At 43.4% G+C, this 24,013-nt stretch overlaps 1 protein-coding gene across 3 annotated transcripts in view; it reads left to right on the top strand.

Annotated features, from left to right (window-relative positions):
- The window catches only part of RUNX2 (RUNX family transcription factor 2), an 89,926-nt gene that overhangs the window by 64,090 nt on the left and 1,823 nt on the right, over positions 1–24,013 (top strand). The gene's annotated exons all lie outside the window — the stretch shown is intronic.

Genomic DNA, 24,013 nt, shown 5'->3' on the forward strand with positions numbered 1-24,013 from the left:
CTCAGCAGTGGTACCAGGGTTCCTGCATGGCAGGCAGGATTCAAAATCCCTTTTTTTTAAAGTGTGGAAGAGCTGCTGTGTTGCTCTGAACATGTTTCTCTCAAATAACTTTAGGTCCATTTAGAATCAGATTATTTTTAAATTGTGAACCTGATTCTTTGAACAAATTATCTTTTTTTTTTCTTTCTTTTTTTTTTCTTATTTCCCCTACAAAAGGATGTTTACTAGCATGTTGTTAGGTACTGGCACAGGTTTCCCATAAAAGCTGTGGCCGCCCCATCCCTGGAAGTGTTCAAGACCAGGTTGGAAGGGGCTTGGAGCAACTTGGTCTAGTAGAAGATGTCCCTGCACACGGCAGGGGGGTTGGAACAAGATGATCTTAAGGTCCCTTCCAACCCAAACCATTCTGTGATTCTGTGTTTTAAAGTAAATGTTATGCTCTCTATTTTTTGGTGTTTTACCTTTGTGGTATGTGTGTTGCTAGGCATCCTGACAGATAGATGCCTTTATTTCTTCAGTAGTTAGGGCTGAGGTTCATTCTCCTTTATTTCAATCCAGTAACCCAAGAAAGACTGTTTCCTTAGTTAATATGTACTCAAGAAGCCTATCAGAAACAAGCTGAGTCACTTAAAGGTAAAGATTGGACAAATTGTGCTTTGGAATGATACAGGAGAGAGGAAGTACATTTAGGAACATAGAGAAGACAGTAGTGAGGTACTGAGACTTTTTTACCAAAAAAATGCACATTTATATATTGCACAATTCACCTCTAATGGTCTCAGTGATAAAACCATCTGTGTAAAGTAATCTGATTGCCCCAAAGTAAGAAAGAGCCTGTCATGGCACACAGTCACCTTGTACCTCTTGCCAAAAACTAGGAACCTTAGGGGAGGGAGGCTCAGTCTTAAAACTCCAACCTTGCAAGTGTGGAAATATTAGCAGCGTATGCCAAAAAAGCATGTGTAATGTAAAGACAGCCTTTATGATTCATTAATGAAAACCAAAGAATCAGTCTTATTACATCTATTTTTTGCATGTTTGCAAGATATTATTATAATCTTGGATGCTGCTGCCATACACCTGTTTGATTCCCAGCCAGGTGAATTTCTTGCTGTTGTGTTTTCCCCTTCCACCAAGCTCATAGCACTGGAAATGCTGATCACTCCACTGAGCTGCATCCCTGACAAGCTGAACTGCAGCCAGCAGGCGTGGAGGATTTGATTAGCATAGACTCCTCGATTTCTTTCATCTTGGAGGAGGGAAGCTTTGTTTCTCAAACAGCCAGCTGCAAACCCCTCTGCAGCCCTAGTGCACTCTGCCTGCACAGAGATGCCAAAGATCTCCATGTGGGCTGAGGGCTGGAGGGTTTTGGAGCAGGTTCCTGCGGGCTCTCCATGCAACACCATGACTTGGGTCAAAAAACTCGATCGGCTTGATGCTGAGGAAATGCTTTGTTTGGCCCGAAACAGGTTCCCTTTGAGTCAGAGCCTCCTGATGGTCTGTGTTGTCGAATGGGTTATTTTTGCAATCGTGCCCGCGGCAATACCTGCAGGAGAGGCTCGGCTGGGACCTGGCAGCTGCACGCCGCATGCTTGCCCTGCAGCCCTTGCTTGTCTGTGTGTATTCAGACGTGAGCGCCTGGCATGTGGGCACAGGCAGAGTTACTAAAAGACCTGGCTGTGTACGTTGTGTGGCCGTGGACTGAACTTTCCTGCCATGCTCTGTGGCCAGTTGCCTTCGCGCTTTTTGTCCTTCATCTTTCTAGGGCTCGAGTGATGCCTCCGCAATGCCCTGACATTTTCCCAGTGTGGGGATCTTGCTTCCAGTTAGATTCAAGAGTCAAAAAAGGGGACTTTGATCTTCCACAAGTGCCAGAGGTTGTGTGCAGTGTTTGCTGACAGAAATGGAAATTCAGAATAGAAATGCTCTACTCAGAACTAGAGAGAGGCATTCCTGGCTGAAGGACCCACTTGGATGCTCAGGATGCAAGCAGGCACATTGCAGCTTCAGCTGCAAACCTGACAGTGCCTCTCAAGGTTTCCATTGGCAGTGCCACAGGGAGGGAGGGCAGCATCCAACACCTCCTATATCTAAAGAGAGAGAGAAATGCAAGTTTTAAGTTGCCCTGTACAGCAAGAAGTTTATCCCTCATACTCAAAGAAATGCAAATCACCACTCAGTTACTTAATGCATATTTAGAAAAAGAACAGAACTTTGAAGAGGATAGAAAATTACTGCAAAGAAACACTAAATTCCTTAGAAAACTGCAGGCATTTTTAAAGCATGAGGGAGAAATTAGAGTTTTATAAGGCCTTGAATAAAAAAGTCACTTTCCGATACAGTGGCAGAAATCTGATTATCGAGGCTGTTAAAAGTATACAAGGTCATTTTAATGAATGCCATATTTACTGCCTGTTGCTTAACATCATGCAGGAGGAAAAATGAGTAAAACCTCCCCCTTAGCCTTGGCTGTCACACCTACAGGCACAGAACTTCCTATCTGCCCTAATTCCGCATCACCCAGCCTTTCCACCAGCCTCCATGGCTTTACCTGGACAACTGCTAAAGTTGTTCTCACCCAGATGTTGAAAATATTAACATCCAGTAAATCAGAAGTGGCTCCTGGTTTTATTGTCAGTGGCAGCCTTCAGGAGCTACTTTTAATCATTTTCCTTTGACCAAACCACACTCATCCTATGGCCAAAGTGGTGGTGTTCTTCCCCATCTTGGGATGGATACATTAGCCAGCAGTGTGCCCAGGTGGACAAGAAGGCCAAAGGCATCTGGCCTGTATCAGCAGTGGTGTGGCAGCAGGACCAGGACATGAACCATCTCCTTGTGCTGGGCACTGGTGAGGCCACACCTTGAATCCTCTGCTCATTTTTGGGACCCTAATAACAAGAAAGACATTGAGGGGCTGGAGCGCGTCCAGAGAAGGAACGGAGCTGGGGAAGGCTCTGGAGCACAGGTCTGATGAGGAGCAGCTGAGGGAGCTGGGAAAGGGGCTCAGACTGGGGCAAAGGAGGCTCAGGGGGGACCTTCTCACTCTCTACAACTCCCTGACAGGAGGGTACAGCCTGGTGGGACTGGGCTCTGCTCCCAAGTAGCAAGTGATAGGATGAAAGGAAATGGCCTCAAGTTGCACCAGAGGAGGTTTAGATTGGATATTAGGAAAAGAATTCTTCACTGAAATGGTGGTAAGGCATTGCAACAGTCTTTCCAAGGCAGTGGTGGAGTCACCATCCCTGGAAGTGTTCAAAAGGCACATGGCTGTGGCCCTTAAGGACATGGTTTAATGTTGAACGTGGTGATGCTGGGTTTGACACGATGGTGTTTTCCAACCTTAATGATTCCATGAATTTTGGTGATGAGGTTTCCTGTGTCTCAACCCCAGATTAGGCTTAGCATCAGAAGAGGTTTGGGGCTGCAAGACAGGATGTGGTGGGGCACTGCCATAGCAGTGCATGCAGTTCCTATCCCATGGGAGAGGAGAAAAGGGCAGCAGGCTGCAACCCTGAGGAGCTCCTCAGGCAGCTGCTGCAATGCAGCTGAACTGGTCGTGTCAGTGTCTCGGATGATTTCTTTGCACTACTGGCAGGTTTGCATGCATGCTGCAGGCACGTGCACATGTGTGCCCATGGCTGCCAAACTGCGAGTGTTCATCTTCTACATTCTCCAACTGAGGGTCAGTGCTCCGTTTGCACCTACAACTAATCAATTATATATCCCAGGTAGTTGGGCAGTATTCAACAGCATCAGCTGAAAAGCAAAGCATAAAAAATATTATCTGGCATTACTCATGCAACTTTTGAACCAATTATTTTTGTGGTCCAGAAGTTTCACGTTCATATCAAGAACAAATAAAGAAACAAGTTCATGAGGCCATGAAATTACCTTACCTTAAGGTTCCAATCATAAAAAGAGCAGGATTCCCCATATTTTATTAAAATGTCTGTCTGTTCAGACTTCCCCAGAAGACAGTGAAAGTTGGTGGCCCAGCACATTAATATTCTTAATTAAATAATATTGTAGTGGAAGCCATGGGAATATAAGAAAAGGGTCATTTTAGAGAGAGTTTGCCTGAGGGATGTAGTCTTATTGCATGATTCATGGTGAATGCACTCAGTCTTTGTGTCCTATGCATAACCAAAGTGCATGTGGGATGGGGAGCATGGGTGACTATTATGTAATTAATGTATATGATTCATATAAATATACACATCACAGCTGTTTTACATAACACTTTGGGGCTGATCCAGCAAGTCCTCCCCACATGGAAGGTTCAGAGCAGGGAGTACAGGTCGGGTTGTTCTTGCAGTCAAAAGAGGGCTGCTCCCAGGCAGGTGAAGGAGGGATGGGTATAGATGTCCCCAGGGCAGACATCCATTCCTGAGACACTCAGCCCCAACTCCCTTTTGAATCAGTGGGGACAATCTGGCATTTTCAGGACTTGACTGGTCTGCAGGTGATCTGTGCTGGTCCCTGGCAGTGCCTGGGAAGAGCCTGTTTGTCTCTGAAGCGAGCCTAAGTGAGTAGTGCAAGTACAGGCATGTATGATCTGATAGTCTGCCTTTGCTGAGGTGATTTAAGAGACAGTTTAACTGTCCCATAAACATATCCATATCACAGCCTAATTACACTCTAGTCCTGGTTTAACCCTACCTCACCCTGACCTCAACCTTCTCCACTGTTTAAGGCTTTGAGCTTGATTTTAATTTTGTTGAGAATCCTGAGAAGGGTAAGGTGAGGAGACTTCTTCTTCCCCTACACTTTTCCTGGACCTACTCACCCTTCTGTCTAAACACAAGTCTCTTACTTTTTGCTCCACCATTGAGAGAGACTTGCAGGGTCAAGATCTTCAGATACTGGAGGACCTGTCCTGCAGGTGTACCACAAACATGTTCAGTGCTGACTGTGAAAGATCCTGTCTGCGTTTGACAGGTTCCATATGACAAATGATAAAATTAAAACTGAATCTAAATAGCAGGACAAATTACCAAACATGCCTTTTCGAGGCCTGGGCTGGACCTTTGCACCATGACATTGCTGTCCCACTAGCTGGATTCCCCAGAGGATGCAGGGTGGACTTTGCTGTCTTTATATTTACTGTGTCATCAAGCAGGGGCATGCTGAGTTAGATGAGAGAGATTCTGGGATCAGGCTCTAAACAGAAGAAGTTTGCAGACCCATCCCTCTGAACTAAAATGGCCAGAAAGTGGTATCTTCACCAATAAATTACACAGTGGTAGGGCTGGACTGTTAAATACCAGTACTGTTAAGCTGTCAGCAAGGCTGGTGTTGAGTGGGGTTGGCCAGCATGGTCGCAAACAGGTCCCAGCTGTGGTTTGGAAACAAGCAGAGTCCTGAACCTGCTCCTGTGGGCAGCTCAGAGTCAGCCACCCCATTATGGAGTCAGGATTTAACATTACATCTGTGGCCAGACCATCCTGACCAGATTTAGAGCCAGAGAATGTGCCCTGACCCTGTTTGCTGGTTTGTGTATAGCCAAACTTTCCCATTAATTCATCTCACTCTGTAGATAAATCACTACAATGTTTTGGGCCATCCTGGATCCTCATCTCAAATTGAAATTTAAGAAACCTTCCTGTTCTCCCAACTCACTGATGGCTGGCAAGTATAAATGCAATGCCAGCCATGCCTTAATCAGGGACAATACTGTTTTTTTACACAATTTAATTTTCATTCTTGTTAGTCTAAAAATCATATAATAAAAAACCACATGGAATGGAAGCAGCTCCAGCTGAACCTCTGAATTTAGTATTTGTATGTCAATGAGAAAGAGGCTGACTGTGATGGGCTTTTTTTCTTGGGGTCCTGTACTGGTTGTCATCTTGGATTTTTCTCCCTATGTGTGAATTACCTTAGATATTTCTAGTGTCACATACTCACATGATTTTTTAAACTGTATTTTTCCTTTTGGGGGAGATTTGGTCTTTGAAACAACTTTTGGAAATAAAGGTTTTTGGAAATAAAGGTTCTCCTCTCCTAAGGAGGAGAAGAAAACTCAGAAAACTTTACAGCAACTAAGTAGAAACTGTGGCCATGGAAGTAGCTGTGCTTTCATCCCTTAATTCCTGCTAACTTGATTAAATGTTGTGGGCAATAAGGAAATTTCAGGGCAGGACCTTTCATAAGGGAAGGCACTAGTGGTGTCTCCAAAATACAGTTCTTTTCTTCTTTATGTGCTGTGGGAAGCAGAGAAACAGTTAATGCCGTGGCTATTGCCAGCATGGCCCTGGTGTGAGCAGCCCCTGCAATGAATGAGCAGTTCACGCTTCAGAAATATTGTCTCAGGCTCTTGGCAAAGCCAAGAAGCCAGCTTGGTTTCTGGTGAGCTCGCTATGCTGGGATGTTTTTCTTGGTGACTGTAACAATTTTCACTCTGTCTTCTTCTCCTTCTTCTTTTTTTTTTTTTTTAATTAAATGGAAGCCGAAAGACTCAAGGTTGTGTCTGTCTCCATTTCGCCTTGCTAATGCTCAATGCTTTCCCTGCAAGGTGAAACTGAGTCAAGGCAAAGTAAAGAAATTGGGGAACTCAGGCCTTCAGAAACAACCCGTTCATTTTGCTGCCTTCCCTAAACTTGTAACTCGCCTTCCTTTTTCTTTTTTTTTTCTTCATTATTTTTCAGTGGTTCTATTTATTTTGTTTACCGCAGGTTTTCCATTTTTAGTCTCCTGCCCACTTGGTGCCACCTGGGAATCTCAGCACCTTGGCACTCGTCTGTGGGCTTTCAGTAGCAGCCTCTCCACTGGGCTGAATCTCTCATTGGAGTAATTGTCCAGAAGATGCGTTGCATGATCCCTACCTCAAATTTTTCTAGTGTGGGTGGCCTCAAATTAGGCACCTATGCCCATATTTAGGTGGTAAAACAAGTGGGCTGATTTTCAGATGTTTGAATGTTACAATGCGTGTCTTTAAGCCCTTTTCATTTACTTAAAACGGCTGTTGGGAGAGGAAATAAACAGGAAAAATGAAGGCAGAGGGAAGGAGTTTTATTCCTGAAATAAGGGATTTTAGAAAGTACTGAAAAGAAACAAGTGGAATGTTTTGAAATGGAATAAATTTGTTGCTGATACAGGCAGGAAATAGCACACTCAAATATATGTGGATGTATAGATATATTTTTATCTGAGCTTTTTTTGCAATGTGTTTTATATTTAGGACACATATCAAGATTTGCATCTGTTTCCAGAACTTGCTGCTAACAGTTAGTAATGATGCCAAAACATACTTTAGTTCCAGCTTGAGACCAAATGATATTCAGGGCTTTTTTTTATTACTAATTTAGGGTCTGATATTAATTAAGGAAATTTTCCATAAGTGCCAGGCTTTTTCTGAAGAACTCATTAAAATTATATTAACTTAAACCGGAATCACAGTCTGAGCATGTTTTGTAATGATTATTCTTACTGACTCTGCTGGGTTTTGTAAACAGAATGCTAATTGTTAGTGGGGCAACTGGGTCCTCAATTCCAGACTTCCAAAGGGACAGATCCTGAGCCACTACCTAGATGTGTGTTCCCAATAAAGTCAATAAGCCTCTAACAGGAAGGCTGTGGGATCGAGCTCTTTGTTTCATCCTTCTGCAAAGGCGTTTGATGATTTCCCCCTTCCCTTTGTGGAATTGCTGTTAATTTTCTACCTAGGACGGAGCCAGCGATGGCAGCTGAGGCAGGCTCACATGTGTGCTGATGTGGAGAGGAAATGGATCTTCATGTGTGAAGCTCTCTGGTACATACAGGGTGGTCAGCTCCACTTATTTACCCCCCTCCCCTCACAAGCCCACAAGGAAGCTGGGGAGAGACTTCTGACAAGAGCATGGAGTGACAGTGCAAGGGGGGAATGGCTTTAAACTGATTTAGATCAGACATGAGGAAGTCATCAGTGTGAGGATGGCAGAATACTGACACAGGCTGCCCAGAGAGGTGCTGGATGACCCATCTCTGGAAACATTCAAGGCCAGGTTGAATGGAACTCTGAGCAACCTGATCTAGTTGAAAATGCTGCTGCTCATGGCAGGAGGGTTGGACTAGGTGACTTTTAAAGGGCCCTTTCCAACCTAAACCATTCTGTGATTCTATGATGTTGCCCTTAAGTCTTTGTGGCCTTGTGTCTTTGTGGCATTGAATTGGGTTTGATTAATTGCCCAATATGAATTTACTAAATGGTTCCATAAATGCTGGAGAATTTGGTCCTTCTCAGACTGTGACTGTGTTTGGTAGAAGGTAAGGTAGAGGAGTATCATATGCCCTTTAGGAGCTGAATGGTTTAAATTCTGCAAATTTTGCACTAAAAAGTATAATTCAAGAGGTAAAAACTGCTGCTGGTAGAAATAGCTGGAGCTGCCTTGGTTTTCACTGAAATTTCCGCTCATTTCTGGCCATTCAGAATTTGACCACACTGAATTTGGTCACAAGGAAGTGTTAGATCCCAGCAGAGCTTCAAAAACGCCTTTTTGAAGTGGTTTAGTATGGTTGTTGGCCCCATTTTACTCATGACCAAATCTCTTCCTCTCTTGACAAATGTTTTAGCAGAAAAGAACCTGGTGTCCTGCCAGCTTGGCTGTCATATTTCAAAGAGCTTTGATACTGGTGATACTGGGCCGATATTGGTACAAAAGGAAAGGCAAGATCCATGCAAATGGCTCAGCTTTTCTGTGGTTGTACAAAAGCAAACAATATAGGCAGTGAAGAAGACGAAGATGGATGAGATAAAATAAAGGAACACACCTTCACGTGGGCCACGAAGGATGTTATTAAGGGAGAAGGAACTATTTCACATGCGTGAAGGGAGTGTATTTGGGGACACTAATCTGGAAATCTCTTAATGTTTGCTTTCAGACTGACTCAAAAGAGTGAGGCAAGGGATCAAAAGCAGGAGATGCCTTCCTGAGCTTGGGACAGTTTCCCTGTGTCTGCAGGAGCAGTGTGCAGGTGGTGGAGTGGCCCCTTAGGGAGCACCCAACCCTGTACCCACGTGGTGCTTGAAGGTTCTGCTGTGCCCAAGGAGTTTTTGTGGAATGTGAGGATTTTTAGCAATGGTGAAGCTTCATCTATGAGGCACAGAGAAGAATAATTTGACATCAGCAGATCTCCACGGATATATAAATTCATTGATTATTGTCAGTGAAGCCCATGTGAACATCTACTTTGAACCCAGGTGTAAGATTTCCCTGAATTAGCTCACATTTGAACTTGAGGGCAACCTTTGAGAAAAAAAGAAAGCCCAAACGCTCAGCTGAGCTTCACTGAAAAAATTCCAGGGAAGCAAAACCCACCACTGCCTTTGGTTACAGATGCTGATGAACCTCACTTTGAAATTTGTATCTTATTACCAGACTGAATTTGTCTAACTTTAGTCCACTCTTTTGAACTTGCTAGAACTTTGCTATAACTTTGTCTGCCAGAACACAGCACTGATTTTGATTTCTGAGGGTCTCTTGTGTTCCTGTGCTGGTGACACGTACATAGAGGTGGGTAGGACAGGAGGCTGTGGTGGGTCTCAGGGAGGTGGCAGAAGCCACAAGCTGGTGTGGGACAGAACTGTGAAAAAGTATTTTGGTCAATTCAGTTTGCTGTGGCTTCACTATAATCTTTCAAATCCTGGAAGTTCCCTTTCCTATTCAGCCATACTCCTACTGTATCTGCTGAAAAGGTGTTATTTTTGGTTGAATTGATAGTGGCACTCTACTTTTCCAACACACCTGAAAAAACTAACTGGGAAAGCATTTTTCACTGACTTTATGGGCTTCTGAAATTCCTTTAGGAATTTTTCTGCCCTTGTATTTGCTCAATTGCAAAATTCTAACAAAATAAATTTAATTTCTCAGACACCACCCTAGATGGAGATAAAGGAATAAAACAATTGAATGCATGTCCTCCCTTAGTTTTCCTGCACTGTTTAATCTTCTATTTTAAGGAAATAAACCTATAGCCATGGGAGCTTTTCCTCTCAGGTTTAGTTTGCATTTCCATTGTCAAAAGCAAAGCTCAGAGCTGATGCTGTGGCCCTGTTGGGGAACAGACACCCAGCCAGAGCAGCCTCTTTGCTCTCCACAATCCTAATTATTCCACAGGCAAATTTACAAATAGCTGAAACTGTGTTAAACTCTTCGGATTACCTGGACCAGGCAATGTTCTCATTGTGTGAAGAAGTTTAGTTCTGACAAGAGAGGTATCATCATGCACTTAATGCAGGGGATTTTGTGGTGGTTTAAAGGTGCATTTGGAGGAGGAGAGGAGTCAATGTGCTGTGTGCTCAGCCCTGTCTGGGCCATGTCGTCTCCAAACTTCCCAGTTGTTGTTCCCAAAAGTCTCTCTAATCATGCATTTGATCTTTTATCCTGTGGTAGCCATGAGTGCTGTAATATGTTATTTTGTAATTTGGGAGTACAGGCATAGGCAGCTAGAAGAAGCCTCCTTGGGCTTGTGTGAGAAAGACGAGCAATAGTAAGAAAGGGGAGCATTGGCAGAGAAAACAGCCTGAAGATTTTAAACCAAGAATCAATTCTGAAAGCAAATTGGAGGGGTAGGGCATCTCATGGCAATCTTTCCATCTGTTAACATCACAAATCTCTGGCAGTGAGCAGTGAAAGGTGGTATGCTTGGGTTGGGAGCGATACCCACAAAGCCTCTTTCATTTAGCTGAGATGAAAAGCCCCTATACAAGCTCTAGTGATGCCACATGTGTGGTTTCCACTCGTTATTTTTAATGTTTAACTGGGCTATCACTGTCTGATCCATAGGCATTGCTGCTTTTTAATGCCCTTTCCTATTAAACAGATACTGTTTAGAATTGGCAGAATATTATAAAGCCACCAGCTAAAGGTATGTCCATCTTGGTTGCATTCATTAATTAGGCTTCACAATGGACTTGCTTGGAAAACCAGTTTGAAGCACAGGTACAGGACCAAATATATGAGGCACATCATTTTTATTGGATAGATGTCTGCAAAATCACAGCTTGCCATATTTAATTTTGCACTGAAATGATGTTTTGTGTTGTGTTGAAAGCTGATTGTGGGATTGAAAAATTTCCACAAACTGGAAATCAGTCCCCTTGTCAAGGCATCAGTTGAGGTTTTGGCTTTAGCTGGAGCATCCAGGTTTGGCTCCTGCAAGCAATGCAGTTCAGTGATCAAAGCAATAGTTGTATTTAGAAATAGCTAATGAACCTCTGCTGGAGTCACTGCTGGCTGCGGAGACTGTTTTTATTGTGATGGTGTCTGGAGGTCTCATCCCCCTTGTGCTAAGGACTCTACAGTGAAGGAGGAGGAGGAGGAGGAAAAAGGGAAATCAGCCTGTCCCCTATGAATTTGCACTCTTAGGTGCGGTACAGCTTGGTTACAAGATGTGCAATGGAGTACAAGAAGGAATTGTAACATGAAGGGAACCAGCAAGGCAGTGACAGGGGCTGCAGTCTTACTAGAGCCAGGTAATAGTGAGCGTGGGTCAGAAGGGAGTACAGAAAATGAAATTGTAAGGAGGGTACTGAGGTAGCTCTGAGGCTCTTCACCTCCTTCCATGCCTCAGAACAAGCAGGAAAGAAAGGAAAAGCTGCTTGTCACACTTGTAATAAGAAGCAAATGGTGTCGGTCAGGTTAGGCCAAGGGACCATCCAGGACCCATCACCTTCTTAGCTTGATCAGAAATGGTCCCTCAGTTCCCTTGGAGAGAACTCAGGTCCCTCAAAATCTATATATATATCTGAAGGCTTGTATCTAGATCACTGTATTTAATAGCTGTTGACACAGCTCTGTGAGTCTGCTTACTCTTGGCTAGGTGGGAATTACCTCAAAGGAGCTGCTGGATCAGTTATATTTCCTGTAGGTCTGTAGTGTCACAGTTTTATCGGACTGACAGAAACCTTGTGAGATCACATGGTCTGCATGGAGAAATAGGATCAAACATCTGCAGATGATTCCTGTTGAGCCAACTAGTTATGTGTGTTGTTGCCACTGAAAACAAAAATAAAACCATGTCCCAAAGAAGGAATCCCAGCCAAAAAAATTAATTACAGTTGAAATAGCTAATTTGAGTGCAGTTAAAAGACTAGAGCTGGACAGGGTTTGTCAGCCGTACAGAGACCTCTGTAAAAAAAGATCATAAACATTTAGATACCCTCAAGGGTGCAAATTTCAAGGCCTGGGATCCAGTCTAGGGACTGACCACAGAAAAACAGACCTTCTGCAAAGGTGACTGGCTGGCCAAATAGGAAGGGAAGCAAGTGCCTCAGAAACACCAGGAGGGCTGCTGACCTGAAATCTCCGCAACATAAGACCAAGATGAAATGGCTCATTGGAAGAGGCATCTTGCAGAAGCTGCTCAGAGGAAGTCCCCGGGAACTGTGATGTGGATGCTGGCATGGCTGGAGGAGCCACAGAGGAATCCTGGCAATGGGAAAAAGGCACCTCTCTTCCCCCTTTCTTCCCTCTTCCTCTCTCAAATATCTCCCTCCAAAGGGATTTTTTGTTTGTTTTTGTTTTCATTTTGATTCCTGCTAAAAGCCAGCCCGTGTTGTTTTCTTTTTCATGGGTGAAGAGGCGCGCAGGGAGGATCTAAGCAGCACTGGAGCCGAATTGGGAGCCACTGTATTAGATTCCAAAATTAGATAGGAAGCTGGGTTTAAGGCTAGTCCAAACCCAACCAGTTCCTCATTTGGCCTGGCCCATGTAGGTGGGCCAGACTGGTTTGGAGCTGTTTTTTGGACAGGCTGTTTGCCCATGGAGGAAGCCATTCCAGCCGCAGTGGGGCTGGAGCCGGCGCCTGGTGCTCAGCCGGGCCAGCTCCTGCTCTCACTGGCCTGTGCTGCAGATGCACTGGAGGCCTGGTTTAAAGCAATTCTGCTGCTGCTTCATCTGCTCAAGCAGATGAAGACAACTGAAGGTGCTAATTCAGGCTGAGTTTGTATGCATCCTTTTTATCTCAGAAATCGGGTTTGCATATGAAATTTTATTTCAAGTCAAGTTCTTTTTGCTCTGACTTTCACTTTTTCTGTATCTTCACCCATTGAAGAGCTTATAAAAAATGTCTGTTGGGTTTTACCTTTAATCTTTGTAACTTTACAACATTTTCTATCAAAGGATTTCATAGTATTTTCTAAACTGTACTACTAACTTTTGTAATTTGGCTAGTATGAAGTATTGACATATACATTGTATAGTAAGCAAAATTTACACAGGAAAGATCAAATTATTTGCCCAAATTCACAAAGTAAATCAATAGCAAAAGCCAGAAAGCATTGTATCACATTTTCCCTTGTAACAGCTTTAATGGTTAAGTGGGCTTTCTGTTTCTATTCCCAATCACTACTAATGATCTGAACTTAAAATCCAAGATACCATATCTGAGATAAATCTCTACTGATGTTCTAAAGTGTTGCTAATAGTATGGCCTAAGGGGCCGTACATCAAACAGCCTCAAGCAGTTTATGATGTGAGCTGTTACAGACTCAAGTCTGTTTCTTTTTCTCATCACCGCCTCCCTGGGAGGATAAAACCCATATTCAGACTTTACACTATGGAGAAGAAGCATTTATTTAGAGGTGTTCCGAGTCGGGCTGGTTTAAGCTTCAGCTCAGCTGATGAATGGGGATGCTGTGTAGACCATCTTATAATGGATTGAAGCTTTGCTTACAGTATTTTGCCTTAATTTAGAAGAAGGCTCAGGTTAGGTCTGAAAGGAATGAAAAAAATATACAGAGGGATTTACACAGCTTTTATTAAATGAGATTGAAAATTGTATGTTGTTAAAGTGAACATAAGAAGGGATACAGTGCCTCTAGCCCTGCTGTACAGCTATGTTTAGCTGTGTTCTGCTGAATTTTGTGGCAGCTTGGTATCTAAACAGGCACTGAGTGCCTAAATCCACGGACTGAAACCTCTGTAGATCCTTACACAGCTCAGTATTTTTGACTCTTAGCTATGAGAGCAGCAGCTCCAGCGAAAACAGCCCAGTGGTTGTATGCGAAGTTTTCCTCCATCTTTCTGGAGCTCATGGTGATGGTCCTGCAAGTCCTGCTCTGTGGCTATAGAGCCACAGCTTCGCTCCTGCCGCGCCAAGGTTGTGACATCCCCGAGCTGTTCTCGCTCTGTCCCATGACATGGCAGCAAGATTCAGCTTGGTGCTCACCTATGGCTCTCCCCACAGGGCTCCATCTCACCCTGGGCCTCCTGAAATTTCCTTGGCCAGTGAGTCTTGAGTCATGCTGACGTGTTTGACCATTTCATCACAGGGCCCAATGTCACTACTATTTGTGTTACTTGGGGGAAATGTATTCTCACTGTAAGGGAAAAAACTCTGGCCATCACTGGGTGAGTTATTTTCTACTGTTTTCACTCCAACAGCATTATTGCGCCTGCTGCTAAAATCCTTAAGCTAAGATGGAAATGCCTCCCTGGTATCTCCCCTCTCCTTTCTCCAGTAGCCAGGAGTCCCGTGGGCTGAGTGCCCTCATCACCTCGGAGTGGCTGCCCCGGCTCCCAGCACAAGCAGCCGCCTTCCGCTGCCTCTGCGGGACGAGGGGCGGCTGCTCTCCCTCTGGGGACACGGGACTGCGTGCCGGGGAGGATTAGAAATCAACATCATGGCCCTGCTTGTGGACAGGGACCAAGGCTGAAAAAGTCCTTTGAAGGCAGAAGTTATTTTGGAGGAGAAAAGTATGGTTTTAATTGTTTAGATGAGGGGGTTTCGTGTTTTATGGATGTCTGGGGGCTGGGGAGGTGCTCTTCTTTCTCTGTGTATGATATTGTTCAGGGCAAAAAAAATGAATTATCTACATTTGTGAATTTAAGTTTTTTTGGCCAGAAGTGTAACGATTTGTAGGGTTTGATTTTTCTCTGGGAAAAAAAAGAAAACAGCGTTTTGAGAAACAAGGCTGAGTAACCAAAATATGTTTGTTTTTGTTTAAATCGTTCAGTAGAGAAATCATCTCTTGTCTATTGTTAAGAGCGAGGTTTAAATCAAAGGCAAGTTCTACATATTCTAAAATATACAGACAACTCTTTGAAAGCAAAGCCAAGCCAAACTTTAAAAGAGACCTTCTCCTTGATGCAGAAGTTTTCAGTTAGTTACTGTGCCGGGGCTTGAGTGGAAAGAACCAGCCTGAGAAACAAATGGCAAATCCCCATTTCGGCGGCGGAAGCCAGGAAGAGCATCATATTAATAGCACACGAGACCTTTCCACAGCCATCCTAGTCCAGGGCTTTTCCAGCAGCAGTGAGGAAAAGCCTTTGCAGTTCGTGGGTATTTTTTTTTGTGTTCACATTTGGCTGTGGAAGTTTGAAGCTAGCAGCAGATCAAGGGAATGGAGGGCCTGATCCTCTCATGTTGGGTGGTCCCTCCTACTGCAAATAACCCTATTGGAAACAGAGGGACTATTTGTGGAGTCATTTGTCAGGAAAAGCAGGGTTTGTAGGATACGGCCCCAATTAGCAGCCAAATTCCTGGTTATTTTCTCGTGATAAAAAGGCGGGTATCTGTTGCAGAGATGCACGTAGCATCTCTCCAGTTCCTATTTGAACTCCTGCCACTTGATCTGTGCTTCTTCCCACTTCCTCAGACGTGCAAAGATTATTCCAGCACCACAGTAGCTCAGATGAGCTGGGTGCTTCCCTCCTGCCTGGCACTGACGCGGCCTCCAGTCCTTTTCTGTGCTGTTTGGGATTATTCTGCTCTCTGGGACTCATCAGTGAGGGCACCTGGCAGTTCTCTTAAGCTTTGGCTCCAAGGACAGCAGGCAGGTGATTTCCACCCCCTGCCTGGCAAATACACCATTCCACAAAAAACCCTGCTTTTAGTATGGCTTGGGTACAGCCAACACCATCCAGGGCATATCCTCTCCTGAATCCGGCATTTTGCAGGAGATTGACTTAATGGACAGTTTATCACTAAGTTGTAGCTTTTGGAAGGGCAGGAAGGAAAGGAAAGGAAGGAAAATTTGTAAGGGAAGGAAAAAATTGCCCAGACAGTGGGCATCTGCCCAACCTGTGCAGGCTGGCACAGCAGGACCACCGCTCTGCTAACCCCATGTGAGCTTGGCAGATGCCAGGAGAGCTTTTTGGGAGCTGCAGGAATGCTGATAGTAGTGTCCTTATTTGGGGGAGGAGGAGTGTTCTTGATAATTGTATTATTTTGTGACTCCCTGTTTTGGTAGCCCTAAGTCATTAGTTGATTTTAATTTTCTTTTTTTTTTTTTTTCCCTTGAAACTGAAATAAGGACTGAAAGGGAAGAATTTTCCTTTTTTTTTTCCTTCTTTTTTTTTTTTTTTTTGGCTAATCTGAGGCACACTGCCACATCTGAAGCCACTTGGCTTATTATGGATTTCATGGAAACTGATTCCCTGAAAGTGTTTCCATATGTGTGTTCCCAATATATCCCATCCTTTTCTAAATGGGAGTACAAACTCGCACACGAGCTGGAAATGGCTTCAGGATGTGACAGAGAAGTCATATGACTGGAGTGGCACTGTGTGTGGCCTCTCTGAAAGACACGGTGTCCTGTGTGCTGGCTCCTATCCTACAGTAGATCCAGTTTCAAAGAATATCTTCCTTCACGGCTTCTTAAAAACTCTTAATCAAGAACCAGCAAGGAATCCTCTGTCCTCAGGAGAGATGTCCATTAGTCGAATAAGATGCGAAAGGAAAATTTGGATGGGGAGGGAAAAGGAGGGGTTTAAAGGGTGAAATAACAGAGCATTGCCAAGGGCTTCCCCCCCTTCCCTGTCCCTGCAAAACATAGTTCCTTTGTGTCTGCTCGAGGATCAGATGGTATTTCTGAGTTAGTAGCATGCAGTGGAAAAGTACAATTCATGACAACATTGGAAACAAATATTTATACTGGACAGTTAAGGCACATTTTTCTGAAAAGAAGAAAAAAAAAGAAAAAGAAGGAATAAAGTCGCCTGTGAGCCATGATGTATATTATCTTCCCATTCACTGGATTTACTCAGGATTCCTGTCCCGCTGCTCTCCATGGCCGTGCCTGCTCCGCAGCCCTGTGGTTTCACCCCCTTGCTGTATACAACACTCTGAGGTTGCTCTCCAAGAAAAGCCTCAAGTGCTCCTGCTGATGCCTTTCGGCTGGCGAGAAGCAGTGACGGCTGAAATTCAGGCAGGAGAAGTTGGGGAAAAGTGAGCAGAGAGCGCTGCACTCTTGTGTGCGTGCTTGTGCCACGCAGTGCTGCAGAGCTCCTGGACTTATTTCCAGGAAACTTTATTTACTGTTTGGTTCCAGTGCAGTGTGTAGATGGCCTGAGACTTTAAACAAGCAGGGGGCTTTTGATACACTGCCAGTTCCTTTCCACCCAAATCACCCATGACAGCTCCAGACTGGAGTCACTGAAATGAGATCGAAAAGGCTGAGAAGTTCAGAGGCTCCCCATCATACCAGGTCAACAGGCAGCCATGGGTGGCAGGTCATAACCACTAACCCAGGATCAATTTCTGTAACGTGACCATTTGTCCCCCTCCTGTGGTTCTCATTAGGAAGGTTTATAAATCCTGTATAAGTGAGGCAACATCTATAAATGAGATGGTGGTGGCTGAAGCTTCCAGAGCTTCATTTCTGCTCCCGACAGTCCATCTAGGAGGGGTTGGTTGCTACATTTTTCTACCTATTGATGTTCCCTAAGTTTTAGATGAGCTGTTTTGGGGAGTGCAGAGAGCAGCCACCTGTGTTTCAGGGCTTAATGTCACCCAGCAAGACTTCAGTGCCTTAAGGAAAGCAGCTTCATCCAGCAGAAAAGTGCTGTTGAGGGAGCAGGACAGGTAATGACAGAGCCCAGGCTGAAGAAATGCAAAAATACCCCAATTTTGGTGTTAAGCAATATAACATCTCTGTTTGAGAAAAGCTCTCCTTTATTTGGACGAGTGGTACTTTAACAGCAACTACTAACTATGTTATTTATGGGGTGTTTCTCCCAGCAAAGGGCTTAGGTGCAGCACCATAAATTCAATGAAAACATCTATCTGCAAATTAATCTGTGGTATTTTAGGTGCTAAAGACCTGTTACCTAAATACCAGGAGGCACCAGCATGCAGTTTACTGTGTGAACTGGGGTGCTGCGTGACTATGTTCTAGAAGGGATGCACTGGAATGAGGGTCTTGCCTGCTCTGTATAAGGCTCTGAAAGGGTTAAAGCGTTCCTTCCTCCCTCTGACTTTTGTGAGACTGCTGTGCTTAATAATGTTGCAGTTTAAATGGTCCCAACTAGGCCTTGAAGTTAACACCTTGTTGAGGTGAAGAAAAGAGGAGGGGGGTGGGGGGGGCAGTTCACACCTTTTCTGCAGCTATTGTTTGCCGGGAGACCTTTGTGGGGTGACCTGGGCGGGGAGGAAATTGAGAAAAAAAAATAATGTCAAATGCTTTTTTACTTTCTTTTCTCCCGAGCTAAAGGGAGGGAAAAGAGCATTTAAAAACATATAATTTCCTATGATAAACGGTTCCAAATATCCAGATGACACATGCTCATCCAGAAAGTAAACCAGGGAGGGAGAAGCGCGGTGCATTATTTCTGTGGTGCTGCATGGACCTCTCACTCCCAGCACGCAGACACTCACTGCTGGATGTGTGGGAGGAAGGTCCCTGAGCTCCTGCACAAAGCTGAGCACCAGTGTAGGTTTGTGAGATCAGGACCTAACATCTACAGCAAGGAACAGATACAGGAGAAGGTGTTTTGGGATCCCTGGGAATTGCAGTCCCAAGCTCCATTCTTCCAGAGGGAAGGTGGTACAGCAGCTTTGGACAGACAGAGGCTTGCCTGGAAAACAGCAGGAAGATGATGCTGTTTGTGATGCAATAAACACTTATTAGCAGACACAGGGAACAAGAATTTAACAAAATGAAGAGCAAAGTAACACTGTCCCTCTGATACAGAAGGATGCTGGGGGAAAACCCAAAGACATCCAGATGGAAAATAATCACTCCCCCATTAAAACACACTGCAAAGAGTCCCTCAGACTGGCAAAACCAGGAGCTCAGAAATTAGAAAATCCCAGTACTTACATTGCCTGTGCAACTTTAAATCAGTCTCATTCTGCTTATGCATTATATTACAAATTTTAATTACAGGATCACATGATACTTTTCCCACGGGATTCCTGTCTCATTCAGTGCACAGGATGGACAGTGCTAACTTAATGAGCAGCTCTTCAATATTTTGTTTGCTTCTTGTTCTTTGCATTTCCTCAGGCCTTGTTTATTGCACAGCATTAAGTGCTGCTCTGAAGAAGGAATCCTTAATTTCTTGCTTGGCTTTGCTCTAATATTTCTGCCATAGCATTTATTCACTGCAGTGCAATATTCCCAAGAAAAAAAGAACCCTCTTTAGAAAGAGAAATGAGACTGACCTTAAGGTCTCATGTCATTTAGTGTACCCTCTGTGTGTCACCTACAGCACAATTTCAGTTCTGTCTGTATCCTTGTGTTCAGACCTGTGATCCCGTTGGCTTCAGCTGCAGCTGGGAATGTTTAGCGCACGTGCAAATCAGAAGCCAACATCTTAGCTGCACACAGAAAATAAGGGAAGTGAAAATGGGATTTGGAGACATTTCAACTGAGTCATGTAGGAGCCATGTGGCAGAAACACATATAAAATCCAGTTAACTCAGGAAATAATTGGGTCTCTCTCGCCTTGTTCACTTCACCCCTTCTGATTTCTTGGAGCAGTGGATCTGGGGAATATATAGACAATGGTCTTCTCTATTCCTCAACTCAAATGCATCTCCAGAGGTGGCCAGCTTGGGCAGGTTAATGAGAAAGGAATAGCATCTTGTGTATCTGAATGCTTTGTTATAGTGCATTTGGAGGAGTAACTTGAATGCTGGTGTTTCCAAAGTTTCTCAGTCTTCACATGGTAACCTTAATAATAGCCCTTTGTTTGCCTCTGGTTATGTTTATAGTTTCTCAGATTTCTGAAAAAAGTAAGCCCCAAATAACCCCACCTTCACAAATTTTACTTTGCAATGTTATAGGAACACCCACATGGTCTCCTTTCACTCAGGGTCTGCCATCTCAAAGAATGGAGCCGTCGATGGACTGATCCTTTTTAGGCTGGCATGGGGACAGGTGGTAATGTCCCTGTGTTTCAGCAATGTTTGCAGAAAAAATGCTAGGACTTGTGACTCCTGGATTTCATTCCAGTCTCTAGACAAGTGTCTTTATAGGGACACAGACTTTTCTGCCCATTTTTAGTCAGAGTGCTTATGATTTGTTCATATTTGGCTGGATTTTCATGGCAACATCTCTCACACAAAAGCCACTCCTATTCCAAAGTTCAAGTCCTTACTTCAAAGCATGGAACTGGTACAGCTTTTCAAAGGAAGGCTCCTCAGAGTTTAAGATTGGTAAAACAATGTATTTTTCCCAGCAGAAGAGTTTCAGCTGAAATTTTAAAAACAAATAAATGCATAAATCAAAATTTAGCCTGAGACAGACACCCAGCATGGACAATTTCAGCCAGAACATTTAAAGTTTGGCAAAGCTGTAAGAGACAGAAATCGTCTCATCATGTGAAGTGTGTGGCGTGTTTCATCCAAGGCGATATTATCAGCTGTAAGTAATCCAGGCTGTGCTTATAATTCAGAGACGTAGATGTTGGGGAAGGAAAAAACTATTTTAATAGGTCAATTAGTACAATGTCCCAGCCTGAATTGAACTGTTGAACAAAGCCCGACAAACCCTAGTTTCGACTTCAGCAAATGTCTTAACACTGAAGTTCCCTGGAACACAAGGGAATCATTTAGCTACTGGTAAATAAATTTAACTATATGTTGCTGAATTTCCTCAAGACAGACTGTTCAGTGAATACAGAATTACTCTGGTTTCATGCATCGAAAGATTCTGCATTGACTTGATGGACTAGGAATTTCCCTATGAAACATATGCAATAACCCAAGGGAATTTTCTTCTTGTTAGTGATCATTTATAGCATTAAATAACAAAACAAATTGTAATATTTTTAAGCTATAAAAATATCCTGTAAGTCTTTAAAGTAGATGTCAGCTGGTTGTACCTACAAGGAGTTAATCTGTCCACAACGCATTATGATCTTTAATAATTGGGAATGATTGACCAAAGTGCTGTAAACCTGACAGAAATTTGTTGCCTGATTTTCTGCAAACCACAAGTGCAGCTTATTAACTGAGACTTGAGCATTAATTGGCACTAGCTCGCATCTGTAAACTGCAAAAGAGAAATTACCTTGGCAAACATGCAGCTGTGAATGGTGGAGCTGCAAAGCTGCAACAGGTAAAATTGGGTTTTAAGCGCGAATGCAAAACAATTTGAGCTGGCTGCTGGCAAATGCCCAGGTCTAGTTTTTAATGAGGCTTCTGCATCAAAATAAGTGAAGCCACATGGAATTTTAATTGTTCTTATTCTAAATATGAAACACACTGAAGCAGTATTCTTGAATCTGGGATGTTAGCATATATATTGGCATATTATCATGACCACTTTTCTGCTCTAAACATTTAGCTCTCAGAAAACTGGAATGCCAGGCTATGTTATGAAGGAATCAGGCTGGAAAATTTAAAAATAGTTTAACCAGGACTCATTCAGATTTAAAGTTTTTTGGTTTTTTTTCAAAAATACACTTTTTTCTAATTTTTTTTAAATTATTGTTAAGCCCAGTCAGCTGATGAGACTGTATAGGAGAAGATCACTTGCTGTGCTCTTCAACGTGTGTCTCTTTCTGGTGGCACAAAATAAAGTCTCTTCTCTTTATACAAGCATTGTTTTGCAATGTGGTGCCCATAATGTAGAGCAGAGGGTCTGTGCTTTACCCATTTAGTGCAAGCTATCACGAGAGTGGGAACTCACAGATGCAAATGGTTTTCTTGATCTGAAGGAGGAAAAATTAGCATAAAGCTTTAATCCTCCTGGGGAGAGGAATAAATAAATTATTATAATATTATAGTTATTATATTATGAATTATATACTTGCACTGTCATGTTACTATATTGCTGATCCACATCACTGTTTGTGCACAGCTAGATATACAAAGATGGGTGCCATACCCAGTAGAGATATTTCTCTTCCCAGCCCAGCAAAGAGCCTAACAAGTATAATTGAACAGGAGTCTGGGGTTTCCAAGTTCAAACCAAAATCAACCTTGACACAAGGAGGTAGCACAGCAAAAGGAGGAGGAGGAGAGTGAAAAGGAATCAGCAAGATTGAACAGCAGTGAGAGTGGCAAGAAGCTCAGGTTTAGAGCTGATTTTTTTGTAAGTTTCCCTTAGAAATGAGACTTTAGAACAGAGAACTTTTTCTGATCTTTAAAAATGACTTTACATAGTGGAGATACAATAAGGCTGGGAACAAATTACAGCCCTGTGCAGGGAGTTATGGAGACAGCAAAGGGCACTTGAGCAAAAGGGGAGTTGAAGAAGTGAGTATGCAGGAGCTGTGCAGAAACAGCCATGAGTGAGATAAGACAAGGTTATGGTTGTTTGGCCTTTGGGTAAATACAATTGTGCTTTACAAGCAACAGTAAAAACAAACAAGTGTGGATTTACCAGGGTACATAAGGAGGTCTGCAGCCCCACATTTGAAATGCCTACGTGTGGTGTGCACATTCCCAGTCATTCCACACTGACACAATCTCTTGGCAGCACCATGCAGATAATATTTGGATCTAGCTCTGAAAGGTAGATTGCCTTTTAATGTGTAAAACTGTGTGGAGACCTTTGTATTAAGAAAAAAAAAAAAGAGTATTAGTTGCAAAGAAACCAAAAATACCAATGTTCTTCTATACCCTTAGACTCACACCAATTCCACTTTTGATTGTAAAAACCTTGTTTAGCTTCTATCAGGGTAAATGAACAGCAACTCTGTTCATGATGGGAGAGTTGCAATAACAATAAATAAAAAAAAAGAAAAGACAATAAGCAGTAGCAGATTGAAACTCAGTATTTTGAGCAGCTGGGGAAATTATGTTCTAACCTTATATTTCCAGATATGTATCAGACCTGTTCACAATATAAAGGATAGTGTTCCAAAATTACAGCTTTGAATCTGGGTGGTATTGCCTCTGGCTATTGTTTGCAGTTGGGAACGAAAGAAGTTGCATCAAGTAGTAGAGTGTTTGCTGTAAAGGTACAAGTTATATTACATTCCAGGGCGCTGTGGTTGGAGGGGTTGATGATGGAGACAGACCCATTCACCCACAGGTCACTGATCCAGTCCCAGATAAAGATAATAGTAATCGCATTGTCATCAGAGTTTGGAATGGGTTTTTACTGCCCATTTATAGCTTTGTGCTCAACACTGTTAGAGATAGAGGATTATAATCCCCAGGTTTCAGGCTGATTTGGAGGTTTGGCTGGCTGTGGGCCAGGTCCTCCAGCCTGAACCCAAACTGCGTCTGAGCTGTGCCCCACTGCTGCTTTTAGATATCTTTGTAGGCGTGGGTTCACTGAGCTGTGAATAGTAATCTAAATTCCAAAATGTGCCACACAAGGTGGCAGAGACTGTGGAGTCTGTTGCTTACAGCAGAGTGGACCAGGAACAGAAGGGCTGGAGAGATCTTTCTTTTATAAAGCAGTGTCATCAGGGCAGATCTGAAGCCTGTCTGCAAGGAAAATCATTGTTTCATCTTAAACTGAGGCTACACAGAGCATTTCAGTGGCATGTAGAAGATGCCATATTTTCCTTTTAGTTAAGTCAGGTTCGGTAGATTGACAAAGAGGTGAGTGAACCCTTGTATCTGGAGGGCTGTAAAGCTGTAGTAGTATCAGCAGGAAGTGCAGGGAGGGTCCATTTGATTTCATAATTTTCCCCCTTTATTTACACCCTGCTCTTTCAGCTCTCTATAAATATATGTGTCTGCTGCATACTGGCCCACTGCATTTGCCTCCTCCTGCTCTGTACTTCCTCATTAGGCTTTCCCTCTATACCCCTGTCCTTTTCCCACACCCTCTTTGTTTTCCACTCTTCTGGCTCTCAGTACAAGCTTTCACCATCTTTGTCTTCTTCTCCTGTCCATCCCACAA

The sequence above is a fragment of the Passer montanus genome, unplaced genomic scaffold (genome assembly GCF_014805655.1).
Source record: "Passer montanus isolate IOZ18808 unplaced genomic scaffold, ASM1480565v1 scaffold94, whole genome shotgun sequence".
NCBI lineage: Eukaryota > Metazoa > Chordata > Aves > Passeriformes > Passeridae > Passer > Passer montanus.